The sequence below is a fragment of the Durio zibethinus genome, chromosome 6, assembly GCF_047325235.1.
Source record: "Durio zibethinus cultivar Kanyao isolate XHJ-2024 chromosome 6, ASM4732523v1, whole genome shotgun sequence".
Classification (NCBI taxonomy): domain Eukaryota; kingdom Viridiplantae; phylum Streptophyta; class Magnoliopsida; order Malvales; family Malvaceae; genus Durio; species Durio zibethinus.
Window position 1 is genome coordinate 31,511,095 of NC_143167.1, and position 9,639 is coordinate 31,520,733.

Sequence of the window (9,639 nt, forward strand, 5' to 3'; positions counted from 1 at the left end):
CTTGGAGAAAGTTTCCTGTCAACATGTGCATCTAGTGACAAACATAATAGCATACCTCCTGAGCATTATTTGGAAATTTGGTCAATGTCTTATTTTCCGGTGTATTTGTCATTGGCATTAATTGTGTCTTCTCTAATGGCTTTTATGTCTAATACCGTAAGGCATAATGCAAATAAATTTCTGTAATGAAAGATGGTTTTTATTGCATTTTTCTTTCAAAACTTGAATGTTACTGGTCAAAAGTTACACTTAGCAAGCGACTACACCAATTGATTTTTTTTCTTTCTATATGTGCTTGTAATACGGATATGTAGAAACCCTCAAGGCAAGAAAGCGCTTCTTGTCCAAAATAAAACTAGGAAAGAGTAAAGAAAAATCAAAAGTTCAAAGGCAAGCTGTGAATTCTATTTGTCTGGTATAAGAATTCTTTTTCTTTGCAAGTTTGAGGTGGGGTTTGCGTTTAGGTGGTATACAATCATTGCCTCCTTTTGCTGATAGTCTCTTTTCTACAGGGATATGCTGCTGACACAATAAAAATAGCAATGATAAAAATGTAATCAGTGATTGTTGAAGATAGGGTAGACTCTGGCTCTGCAATTTCAACTAAGTTTCACATGGTTAAGGGCCGCTGCAGAATCCTTCTGCAGATTTCTTTTAGGAATTATTGCCTTTCATTCTTTTTCCCCTTATTATGTTTTCTTCAATGAAGTTCTTCCTACGACTTGGTGTTTTGAGGAAAATAATTGATGAATTAATTAAATCTGGAAATTTGCAGTCATGTTTGCTTGTGATTGCAGCTAAGTTTTTCTTCTAATTTTATCTTAAAATTTATGTTTTGAAATGTACTTGACTGAAAATCCAGGTTACCATTTTCCGGGTGCATGATGAATTAGTAGTGGAAGTTGATCCTTCTGTGATAAAGGAAGCTACATGGCTGCTGCAAATGAGCAGGGAAACTGCTGTCTCTTTTCTAGTTGAGTGCTCACGTATTTTTATAACTTTATGATATTTGGAGGTCTTTTTTTGTTCTTCTTTGTTCCCAGTTCCTTTGCGTGTCAAACTGATTGTTGGAAGGACATGGGGCGCTTTGCAGTCATTTCTTGGCTATCAAATGAATGGAGGAAGCTGTGTTCAAATCTTAGATCAGTGGGAGATGCCCTTGTTCTTGACTTTGGATTACAGTTACAGCAAATATTGATGGAAATGAATTGCATGTTTGTAATGAAGAGTTTTCAAGTCGTGTTCTAAAAGATTTTTAATTTGTGGGAGATTTTCTGATTACCAATGTCTTTGATTACAGGTTAAGGGAAATACATCTCATAGAAGAGGATTGGTTATTTGGTTGAGTGTGCTGCTTGGGTGGAATTGTGCAACAAGAAGCCTTCAATTTTTCTCATGTCATCATCCGGAAGAGGTGTTTTGGAAGGAGCGTCGTTGTGCAATAGACGCTTGAAAAAACAAGAGTGCTGTTGAGCCCACTGATGTAACTTTCTTTAATTGTATTTATGATAAAGTAGCATCTATAAGTTGTCTTAAGCTTTACGTTCAAGCATATAACAGGTGATCTGCAGAGAACAAGAGCATATCATTTGCAACGTAATTTTTGTTTGTTGTTCTGGTACTGCTGCAGGGTGGAAGTTGCTGAGTGTGGTTCTTTAATGGCTGTCCTTTGCAGCCCTGGTGGGATAGAAGTCAGGTTTTGTTATGTTATTTATACAAGTATTTAGCATGATCATTGAATGTCTTGCACACCCTGTTTATCTTATTATCTGCTATCTTAGATGACATGGCTTCAAAGCTCCTATTAAGCATTCTAACTGGTTTGAGCCTTGCTTTCCACCATTTGGTGTCATCGATTTGCTGGGTGATATCTTTTAAATTTCTTGGAAACTGCTTGCTGAATTCACTTTAGGATACTCTAGGGCTGTCATCAGCTTAGCAGGACTGGAAAGATACATTTACTTTTCTGCTTCAGTTGTTTTCCTTGGTTTGCTGGTCTGGAAAATTGTTCTTTTCTGTTGTTTTAGCATCTAAAGAAATCTATTCAACTTTCCTTGTGAATTTTTTGGGGTTGGACTACATGTGTGCACACTTACTCAGGGGTTAACCTTACCGTCCTCTTAAATAGGTTACTAGTACAACCACGTCACCAGCTAGGTTAGCTGTTACCTTCTGTGGGAATGGTATTTGTTCCTTTCTACAGATATTAGTTCCATGCCATAAATGCACAACTATTGTTCAGAAGTGTTGACCAAGTGACCGCTCACTACTTTTGACTACAAGGAGCACTTTACACCACTTTTGCATCTTTCTTTACGTCCCTAAACATTACAGTCCATACATTTCTAATTAATGCTTTGATTTGATTTTTTGTTGCCTTCTCTGTATTTTGATTCAATTCAACTGTTGAAATAACTAGCTTTGTCAGTTTGTCCTCTTGTCCTCTTGTTCTCTAGTCCTCTTGTAGATCTTGAAGGTTGAATTGAAGGCAAAATATGCTGAAGTTCTGATAGTTAATGGTGATGAGTATATAAGGATACCGTTAGAAAGAGTAAGAAAAGATTTGTAGAGATCTATACATTTGTCAGATGATTTTGATGAAATCATAAATTTACTGATGGAAAAGCCGAAGAGAAAGGCAAACTTTGTTGCAACGGACTCAAATGCCCCAAGGGTCTTTCATGCCACATTACTTAGCGGTGATAAAATAATTTATATTTAATAAATTTCGATTTATCTCAATTCAATAAGATTGATTTTTTTTAAAAATAAGAGATTATGTTAAATTTTTTAAAAAAAATTAAGTTTGAGTTAGAGTGGATTTTAAGTTATACCATTCTAACTCATCTTATATATGTATAAAAAATATTTATTTAATTTTATATTTATATGTATTATAATAATAATAAAAAAAGGATCAACTTATGTAGTATAAAATTAAAAAAATTTTACACATTTTTTTAAAATAAAAAAAAAGGATCAACTTATGTAGTATAAAATTAAAAAAATTTTACACATTTTTTTAAACATTGATTTCAATAGATGTAAGTGATGAGAGAGATAAATAAAAAATAAAAAAAATAATTTAATTTCATCTATTGAATATATTAAATCAATAGTTAAAAAAAATGTATTACTCTTTTAGTTTTATATTAAAATTATTTATAATACTTTAATATAAGATATTAACTTAATAAAAATATTATATTTATGTATAATTAAGTTGTAATTTATATTTAAAAAATAATATTTGATGAATATCATATTAAATTAAAATTATTAAAATCAATTGAAGTTTATGAATATATAAATCGAGTTGGATAATAAAAATAATATTTTGATATTGAAATCAAAGGTGAACATTAAGGGATAAGGTCAAGAAAAATTCATCCCGATTCTTTGTCATCTCTAGGAGTGGTTAGGATTGCCAGTTCTGAGCAATTTCATTCAGTTTTGTCTTTTGATTACTTGTTGATACTTACAATTAGTGGATAAGAAGGGTTTAAATTAACTCTGTTGCTTTGAATAAATTGTTTATTGACGTGCATAATCGAAGGACGTCTTTTACTTTCATCGCACTTCTATCTTGCTCACTGTCCTAATTTTTATGTTCTAGTGTGCTGCTCATCTTGAAACAACCTTGAGGTGTGGGATGGATTGAAGGTGCTATTTCACTTGGGCCATTACTTGAACCAGCCAAATTTATGTGATGGTGCTGCTTTGCCATCAGGTTTGACCGCATTCCCTTTCTGACATTTGTGGCCCTTGTTGCTAGTTTTGAGTCCTAGCAAACTTTTAAGTAGCTGTCATACTTAATGGTTAAGAAAGCCTTTAGTTAAAAATGTATGAATAATACGTTATCCAAATGGGCAGTTTTAGATCTTCACCACTTGTGAAATATGGGTTTCCCTGGTTACATCCATGATTCTTCTTTAAATATGGTTCTTCTTTAGATGCGGTAACATGAACTTTTTGTTTTAATAATTTGGTGGTTTATTTTAAAACTTTAAAGTATAGCCTTCTAATCAGTGAATTTCAAGATTCTTGGGAGTGAACCATTCCCCTGCTCAAATCCAGCCCATCTTTATCACTTCATTCGACATCCTCAAGGGTTACATGAATCATTTGGGCAGATGTGTATTTGAAAACGTTGATTGTTTCCTCGAACCAAATTGGCCCTCTTTTTTTTTCCACTAAAAATTTATCATCATTCAAATATTAATGACAAATATCATTGTCATTGAATTGTTTTTTCATTTGGTTATTTGTTGTTAGTACTTTTTGTAGATACCGAATTTTATTTGGATCTATCAAATGAAATTTTATTTTTAAATTTTGTTAAAATTAATAATTAAATATAATATTAAAAAATTAAAATTAATTTTTTTAAAAAAAGTTTATTTAAAAAAAAAAGAGAGAGTTAGGATAGGGATAGGCATGGTGCTGTGCATGGCACTAGCCTGTTCACTTGCCCCTGTCACCATCATTTCGAACCCCATCAGACTCTAAGCTAGTCTCCGACCATACCCTGCCAGCACTATGCCTCATGAAGCCCAGGGAACTCATACTCAGAGCCCCTGCACCTCACCTGTTCGAACTACTTAGAGCCACCGACCTTACTCTGCCATGGCACCCATACCTTGTCAGGCACCTACTCCACTTACCATCCTAGGCGCCTAGCCCCATAAAGCACCCAGTTTCTTCTCTTTCCAAGGCTTTCGGATGCATACCTTCAACCATACACATACCAACACTCACACACCTTAACCTTCAAAGACCCAGCTCCAAAAACCCACGGCTTGACCTCCCTACAACCTTATTCTCAGCCTGTTAGCACCCGCCATACCCTCTCAACCCCCAAACCGAACCAAACCCCATCCTTTTCCTACAAACACACCCTCTAGCCTAATCCCCTTCCAAATCGTTAACCATAAAAAAAAAAGCCCAAAAAAACACACAATCTTCGTCGATTAGGCAAGGAACCATCAATGTCGAGCTACCTGTAAAAACAAAAAAAAAATATCAATTTTGGCTTTATATATATATATAAAGAACATCGAAACTTTAAATCTCGATCTACGTTGATCAAGGTTGTTTCCTGTAAAAAGAAAGATGAATTTGGGCTTAGAGGAATGAAAGGAGTTTTTGGGAAAAGTTTGACATTTTTCGATTACCAGTGACCACTGGCAGCGAACGACGATCGATAGTGCACAGTCGTTTTTTGGGTTTCTGGCTGGCAAAAGTTGAGAGAAAAAAGGAATTTTTTTTTAAGAGAAAAAGGAAATGGGTTAAAAAAAAGAGGTCTTTTATATAATAAACGAAAAAACAAAACGACACTGTTTTAAAATGAGAGGATTCACACGTGTCTGTGACCGGACCTGAAATCCACACAACTTGACCCAGTAACCTGCTTCAACTAGCCTTTAGCCGGTTCAATGGAATTGCTCATCGAACCCCTACTTATCCAATCGAATCGACGTTAACTCGATCATTGACCGGTTCGGTTTAGATATTTTTTTATTTTTATTTTTAATATATTATTTATATCATTTTTAGCTTTATTATTGTTATTTATGCATGTTTAAAAACTTTTAGAATTTATTAGAATAAATATTTGTTGTTTTATAATAATAATAATGATTTCAAAACTTTTGATTCTTTTTAATATTTTTTAAAAGAATAATAATCCAAATGTTAAATAAAAAATAATAAAAAATATATAAAATGATTATAAAAGTATAAGAAAATTTTTTTTACCTAGATGTTGAAGAATATAATCGTATGTTAAATAATGATAATTTCTCATAGATGTTGGAAAATTATTGAAAAATCAATAAATAAATTAATAATATTATTAATAATAGATTGTTATAAAATAAAAATAAACGAAAAATATTAAATTAATTTTAAAAAACTATAAGAACCAAACTTACTTCAAAAATTCATCTAAATGTTAGAGATTATTAGAGATGTTCGTATTTTTTTTTAAACTCTAAAACCCTTCAAATCCTAAAATCGAAATCCTAAATCCTTCAAACCCTAAAATCAACATTCCAAACCATAAAATTGAAACCCTAAACCCTACAAACCATAAAATCAAAATCCTAAACCCTCAAAACCCTAAAATCGAAACCTTAAACACTCAAAACCTTAAAATTAAACCCTTCAAAAGCTTAAAATTAAAATCCTAAAACTCTAAAATCAAAACCTAAACCCAAACCTTAAAATCAAAATCCTAAACCCCAAACCTTAAAAATAAAACCTCAAATCCTAAAATTAAAACCCTAAAACCTTAAACCCTCTAAACCTTAAAATCAAAACCCCAAACCCAAACCTTAAAATCAAAACCCTAAACCCTAAAACTAAAACCTCAAATCCTAAAATTGAAACCCTATAACCCTAAACCTTCTAAACCCTGAAATCAAAACCTTAAACCCTCTAAATCCTAAAAACTAAAAACCCTAAAACCTTGAACCCTTAAATTAAAACCCTAAAATTCTAAAACTTAAAAAATTAAAAACTTTTAAACCTTTAAAACCCTAAACCCAATATCATAAACCTCCAAACCCCCGAAATTTCAAAACCCTAAAATCCAAAACCTAAAACTCTAAATTTTAAAATTTAAAACCTAAAACCTCATATTTGGTACTCAATCCAGAATCATCACCTAAAAGTCACCAAACTTTAAAACCTCAACCCATACCTATGTTCAAAACTATTTTGAAACTTTAAGAATACGTGCGAAAATCTCAAGTGAAGTAATTTATTCTCGAATGTCGCCTAGATGATGGGGTATTTAAAAAATTTTATTTCATTAAGTTTTTCAAGCGAGCCTTTAATTCGCTTTAACTATGAGATGATAACTAATAAATAAAAAGTATAATAATAACATGAGATCTTAAATATAAATAGTCATACCTAAGTTTTGTTTAGATGTTGGAGAGTCAATATGGCCTCATTATATTTAAGAATCCATTTTTGAATTGCATTTCATCACTTTGCATAACATCAATTAGCATATATACGTTATCGTGTTATTGTTGGCACTCGTTTTGCATTTCTCTGTCTTTAATTTTTATTTGCTACTTGATAATACCATCGTTTACTTTCTCATATAAAATGTTTTACAAAAAAAAAATACATATAAATCCTAACCCGACATATCGTGAAATATAAGGCCCAACCTTAGGATAGAGCCATGCTATATTTCTCGAGAAAATTATCTAAAACTAGGACACTATGTATATTCTGTTTTGTCATATACTATACTTGTTTGTTTATTTATTTACTTATTTATTTATTATATTGACTTGTTTAATTCTTTTGTTACCTTTAATTTTGCTGCATGTATCATATAGGTATCACATTTCTTAGGAATGTATTATTTTGGGCCAATCTTCAGCAAGAAAAACTCTCATGAAGCCTATAGTGGTATCATTAGTGTGTAAAAACTACTTAGAGGTTAAGAGCCAATAAAAAAATACTAAAAAAAAAACTATTTAGTAGATGGTCATATATCGATGCTATTATAGTCAGTGTATGTAGATCTCAGTCAAAATGACATGTCAGAATTAGAAGCTATTTGAAAATAGTGAAAAATAAAGAGAAAGGAATTTTTTTTCAAGAAATATAAGATGTGGCACTACTTATGTTCGTAAAGATCAATTAACAGTTGATAAGAGTAATAGTATAATTTTGAGATCCATTTTATCGGTGCTTTGTGTTCAACCAAGAAGTTTTGGCCTCCACGATTAAAGAATATTCATCTTTACTCCATATAGAGTTTGCTAATCAAATCTATTGAAATGAGTAAAATATTACTGGATATAGAAAAAAGTTAGCTAGAATTATGTAAATAGGGGTCGAGAAGATAGACAAGCATAAAAAGAAAAAGAACAAGGTTGAGACTATTTCATCAACTTTTTTATTTAAGCATATAAAGAAGTATATTGATACTGATCAAAGGTTGGATGTGTTTGCTTTGAAGTATATGAATTGATGATATTCTTCAAGGTATTAGGACATATAAAAGCATCAGTTGTTAACTTTTTTTAGTAATTAGATAAAAATATAAACCTTTCATCGATTATTTTAGCAGAGATTATTAGATCACTTAATTTTTATAAAAAAAAAAGAAAGGGACGATTCATAAGATGTGCTCAATTACTTTTTATTTGGCTTGGAAGTCACTTTTGGTAAAAAGAAAAGATATCATTTCGACCATTCTCCATTCATTTTATTCTCATCAAAGAGTTTATCGTTAAAGAATGACAAAGGGATTGGACCAAAGGTCAAAAGATGTCATTTTTTTTTAAAGCTTACTAGTGAGAATATAAATGGAAGGCACCATTGATGCTTCTTATGACCATCTTGTATAGTTATGGAGATGAGTCATAGGTAACCTTATTAGGAATATAGGAGGCAGTGAGTTATGCACCTCTTATGGGTCAAAGATAATAACTTGTGACAATTTATCCCTATGACTCATGGACTTAATTCTCTAGAATTTGATTAATGGGCACCTAGTTATATGAAAAAGGTTTGTGAAGTTGTTAAGGCATAGAAGCAAGTTAAGTAAATAAGCTCGGCTAGATTTATAGATAATATTACAAAAAGTTACCTTGCATAAAAAATGAAAAAGGTTAATGAAATTAGGCTTTTACCAGTTGATGTTTTAGATAAGTTATCCATTCCTATTTTAAGGTCTATATTGTTGACTTTTGAGATCGCTCAATAAGAGTTCGAGATTAAAAAAAAAGTTGGAGAAAAAAAATGGCAATGATGGATCGGGTCAACCAATTGAGATATGATATGATGATAAAAGATGACATAGTATAAAAGTTAATTAAGGAACGAAAGGTATTGAAAAAAGATTTGCAAGACTTCTTTAAAAAAATAAGAGATTGAGGTTGGACATTAGACTTTCAAGAAGACCTAAAAAGGATATGAAAGAATTAAGAAAGATGGTAGAGTATTGGAAGAATATGCTTGAGAAAATAAGAAAATGATATCTGCACTCACCAAAGAATGGCATATATGGAAATACAAGTTTTCAGGAGTTTTTAAAAATGTAACCAAGTGCCAAAAAAAAATGAGATGCTAAAGGCCGAACTAAATAAGGAACAAAATATGAACTTTGATTTACAAAATGAGAAAAAAGCTTTAGAGCAGAAATTAATGAGCTTAGAGCTTTAGTTGACCAATAATCAGAACCACATAGACAAAATTTTGATTGAATGGCAAAAAAAGGAGAATTATTGAGCTTGCACTTGTAACATAAAAGTGGATGCTCCAAAAATGTGAAGAGCGAAAAGCTTAGGGAGATAGTAATACAAAGAGCATTTGCCCGCTCAAATTTACAAGCTGTCCGAAAAACAGGTAATATGGTTAAAAAAATAAAAGCATTGGAATGAGAGATTGTATCGACCCAAGGCTATAATTAGAGATTATTAAATTTTTTATGTAAGGTTAAGGAGCAATATACTCAAATCAAATATTTTTATGGTTTTAATGCAAAGATGATCAGATGGTTTATAAAGATTCTTATGGTTAGTGAAAGTTTCTTTTTATTTCAGTTGATCTAAAACAATATCCCTAATTTGCATTACATTCATTCCATACATACATTTTAATAAAGGA

The 9,639-nt window shown here is 31.4% G+C and overlaps 1 long non-coding RNA gene across 1 annotated transcript; it reads left to right on the forward strand.

Moving 5' to 3' along the window:
- Positions 1–244: 244 nt before the first annotated feature.
- On the forward strand, positions 245–3,663 carry LOC149518576 (uncharacterized). The gene is made up of 3 exons (XR_016343357.1): positions 245–1,214; positions 1,301–1,696; positions 3,617–3,663. It is a non-coding gene; the product is annotated as an uncharacterized LOC149518576 (long non-coding RNA).
- The last annotated feature ends 5,976 nt before the right edge of the window (positions 3,664–9,639 follow it).